Consider the following 4,994-nt stretch of genomic DNA (forward strand, 5'->3'; position numbering starts at 1 on the left):
TAGTAGAACCAATCATATATATATATATATATCATCAATGTCTCACAAACCACCATATTAATTTACACATACACACATGTATAGCTATATACAATTTCTCCTACATATGCATGTTGCCTTCGGAGCTAGTGGCATTAGCCTAATTGGTGCCTTCGGAGCACGATGACAATTGGAAGTGGTTCATGAGGGCGGTAGCGGGTAATAGTATTCTCCCTTCGGATTTATGACCTGGTCGAGCAAAAATCCCGCTATTTCCTCTTGAAGTGTTTCTACGCGCTCCGTTGGTAGGAGCTTGTCCCGCACCTCTTTGAACTGTTAAGAAGGAGATCAATATGCATGTGTATTAGTTGTGTGACTAGATATCGATAATGGTGTAAAAATTGTGAATAGTGTTCTGACAAGCGTACCCATTCCTGTCTTTGAGATCTGCTCCTTTCGGACGCCATCATGCGAATGTTCTCGTAAACGCAGAATGCACACAGATCAGTCCCCTGCGCCTGCTTCAGGGCCTTTATTACGAGAATGGAATTTAATTTGATCGGATAATAATTAATCAAGCATGATAATTAAAGAGATGGCAGCTAGCTAGCTAGCTAGTACTACTTAATTACTTACCTTGGATCGAAACCATTTCAGCTTTGGTTTCCATTCGCCTTCCGTGACGCTGATGAACCTTGCCCAAGCCCTGCCCGCCAACAAAGAAAATGAATAAAGGGGTTATTAAATAGTTCATATCATGAAATTAATGACGAACTAAATAGGCCGAGATATATAGTTAATAATGATTTAAATTACCTGTTGACTATCCCAAACAAGATGTTATAGTCACTATTTGCTTTGAGTAGCGAGTCCAGTATTTCAACTGTTCCGGTGTCAACTTTAATGATACACAAGATCCAGTGAAATCTGCATGCACACACGTTTGCATGTCTTAATTAAGCGGGCATATGTAAGCAAAAACATGTAGCTAGCTAGTAGGCAAAAACAGAGAATTTGTAGTACAAGAAAGTGTGACTCACTGAAAGTTGTAAGGAAGTAGTATATCTTCATTGTATTTGAGGCGCTTCAAGAACTCTAGCATGCTGTCCTCTACCTCTTTTTCTTGATGCTTGTTCATTTTCCATGTGTATTCATTAACGGTGTTTGGGTCAATGAACCCAATGCCATAGCGTCCACCTTTTCTCATTTCATACATCTTCATCCTGCATAATACCACAGAAAAGAATATAGTGAGGATAATTACAGGTAATGATTGATCAAAAGGATCACTACAGCTAGCTTGAGACTTAAATTACAGAAAGAAATCACTTACAGACAATAGCAACTGACGATAGATTTGTCGAGTGCGTCTTGATTGTATAACTGAAACAGTTCAGGATACTCAACGGCCACAACTTTCTCATGGTAGTAATCATCCTTCTTGACATTCACCATGAGGGACTCTCGATTGGATCTCTTGGTAATGTCCATGTACCATTAATGCAATTCATACATTCTCGTTGGGAGCTTGTTGACATCTTCTGGCTCGACCAAAGGTTGGCCCCGGACATATTTCCGTTTTATTTCCTCCTCTGTAATCCCAGGCATGTCCTCGATCTCGAGGAGTTGTCCAACAGTGATCTTGAGTTCTTCAGCCTACATTATATGCTCCTGGGTTATTACCACATCGCCCACCTTGGGAACGTAAACTGTTTGGCCATAATAATATTGGGCGCGCGTACTGTCACGTGTTGTTGGCGGCACAACAAGCGGGGGGATCGATTGCGCCGCCTGTTTTCCCAGCTGGGCAACGGTTTTCCCGCATTTTTTGACAGCTGCTTGTTGTTTGCTCGAGCTCGAGCTCGCCTCCTTCTGTAGACGTCGTCGATGTAACTTCCTGATGTGGCGCTCATAGTCTGAGTCAACAGGCTTAGGAGCTGGTGGTTGAGCCATACGAATGAAGTGGTCAACTACTTCCACATGCACTTTCTCCCTTGGCGGCGGTGGCGGTTTCGGTCCAAAATGGGCGTCGACTTCTGCCTGCACTATGGCATTGTTTTGCTCCTCGGTCCTGTCGTAAGCCCTCACAGGAAGAGGAGTAGTGAGGTTTGGACCATATTTATATCGCTTGCCTCCGCCTGTACTTCCTGTACTATGACCTCGACTCGTACCGCTACGCACCATAGCTGTGGGGTGTCTCTTCTGCGACTGCTGAGGCGGCGGAGATGGCTGACGGGGCTGAGTTGGACGAGGAGGAGTGGCCTGAAGCTGTGCCGGACTTGCAGTGGCCTGAGGTTGTGCCGGACTTGGAGGAGGAGTGGACGTCTGACGCTGTGTCGGACTTGGAGGAGGAGTGGCCTGACACTTTGCCGGACTTGGAGGAGGAGGAGTGGCCTCACGCGTTGGTGGACTTGGAGGAGCGGGAGTCTGCTGACTCGGTGGCGGACTTCGACGAGGAGTCGGGTGACGCGGTGTCGGTGGCCTTCGAAAGATGATGCAATCCTTTCTCCATAGGATGACACGATGTATGGCCTCTCCCAATGAGTGCTCGTCGTCACCTCCAGGAATGTCAAGCTGTAGCTCCGAATATGGGTCCACCACCTCATCAACCAAGACACGAGCATAGCCCGCTGGAATCGGGTTGCAATGGAAGGTTGCCTCGGGGGAATTTGAAAAAGCAACGGCGTCCGCCACCTTCATGGATATGTTCTTCATTTTGAAGTGTAGCTCGCAGTTAGTGTTCTCCGTGATGTCATCCACGGGGTATCTATCCAGCACTACTGCGTCGCCCGGGGTGGAACCCACGCTGCTTCTCGGCATGGATGGGGCGGTGGTATCCAATGCTGGATCATCCGCTAGCTGCTGCAGATGCTGAGACCCCCTTTGCTGGCTAAGTGAGTCGATCTGCTCCTGCTGCCGCTGGAATTTAGCTGCCAATTCGGCTTGACTTGCTTCTAGGCCTTGAAGGCGTTCATAGTCCCGCTTCCTCTGCTCCTCCTCCATCTTCCTCTTCTTCTCCTCCGCAATCTTCTTTCTCGCACGGGTTCTGTAGTCGGCGTTCCAGTCCGAAAACCCCTCATACCACAGAAGAGCGCCCTTGCCTCGTGTTCTTCTCGGGTGTTCAGGATTTCCCAAGGCACGCGTAAGCTCGTCGTTCTCTCTGTTGGGCTGGAACACCCCTGATCGAGCCTCTTCTATTGCAACAAGTAGCGCATCGCCGGCTCCGTTCAGACATGCCTTCGTCGAAACATTGCCTGTCTTCGGGTCCAACTCCCCCCCCATGCGCATAGAACCAAGTCCTGCACCTGGGGGGCCAGCTCTTAGTAACCGGAGTGACACCTGCATCCTCCATCTCTTTCTCAGACTTATCCCACTTAGGCATTGCCACCGCGTAGCCACCTGGTCCCAGCTTATGGAACTTATCCTTTTTTCGGCATTCTTCTTGTTTATTCTCGACCGTTCCTTAGCTAATTCTGAATCCTTGAATTTCACGAAATCGTCCCAATGAGCACTTTGATTCTCTAGTATCCCCTCGAATACTGGAGTCTTCCTTCCTCCCTTGACGTACTTCTCCCACGTCATTCTCTTGTGGTTCTTGAATGCAACCGCCATCTTTCTAAAAGCAGCGTCCTTGACTTTCCGCACATCTGCTTGTGTGAAATTATCTGGTAGGGTGAAATGTTCCATGAGAGTATCCCAAAGCAGATTTTTTTGATTCTCGTCGACAAAAGTAACATCTGGACGTGGATTTGCTGGCTTTCTCCATTCTTGAAGGGAGATCGGGAGTTGGTCCTTCACAAGAACTCCGCACTGACGAACGAACTTGTCCGCAATCTTCTTAGGCGCTAATGGTTCCCCATTAGGTTTGAATGCCTCGATATTGTACTTTACGCCCTCCTTCAACTTTTTGTTCGGGCCTCGTTTCGTCCTTTTGCCTGAAGATTTGCTCGATCCGGATGGCTGAAAGAAGAAAGATCGATTCGTTAATATATCTTCAACTCATTTAAAACATACGATGATCACCAGATTCCTGCTTATATAAATATATATACCTCGCCGGTGTTTGTTGTTTCAGGATCAACATGTTCTTCGTCGTAGTTCATGACTTCATCTTCTCGGTCGTCGCGATCGAATATCATATCACCCTCTCCGGTGTTGTTTAGAAATTCGGAGCCGTCAAAATCTTCTTCACTCTGATCATCATCTGGCCCGTGTATGATATCGAACATGGTCTGTTCTCTCTCTCTGTCGGTATTGTCCGCCATAGCTTTTATTTAACTATGCCAAAAGAAATATAAAACAATTTAGTATAATCTCAAATAATAGATATAATCTCGAATACATCGTCTCGAATAATAGATATAATATTGAATACATCACTAGCTAGCTAGCTAGCAAGCTAATAAAGATCGAATACTACAGAGTAATCTAGGCCACTCGCGGTTCCTGAGGTGCGGGCGGTGGACACCCAAAGAGAAGGAACCATCACTGGATCATAGCTCGGGTGATCTCCCCAAAGAACCTGCCAGGTATTGGAGAACCTGACGTCCATAGCAGCCATGTAGCGATGGACGTGCTCGTCCTCCTCCCTGACATGGCGACGTACCACCTCCGGCGGGGCCGGCTCCCTCCGCACCGAAAGTGGCCCACGCGAATGCCACCAAAGGAGATGAGGGTCGACGACGGGACCCGGGGCCGGGTTCCTCATCAAGCGTCGCGCCCCTAAAGGTAGCACCTCCCAGTGCCAGCCCGGCGGAGCCCAGTCCCGGACATGGGTCCTCTAAAGCAAGACGTCGTCGCAGACGTGTCGACGGCGAGGATGCGGGCCGGGCATCGTCGAAAACAAAATACTATATGCCGCAAAAGTAAAGTAACATTTTTTAAATGATGGATTGTGATGATTTCATATATGAAAATTCTAAATTTTATAACTAAAAATATAAGAAACTAAAAAAACATCGATCATCGTCTAACAATTTGAAATTAATCTAATTCATCTAGCTAGCTAAAACTAA

This window comes from Triticum aestivum, chromosome 5A, assembly GCF_018294505.1.
Source record: "Triticum aestivum cultivar Chinese Spring chromosome 5A, IWGSC CS RefSeq v2.1, whole genome shotgun sequence".
NCBI classification, from domain to species: domain Eukaryota; kingdom Viridiplantae; phylum Streptophyta; class Magnoliopsida; order Poales; family Poaceae; genus Triticum; species Triticum aestivum.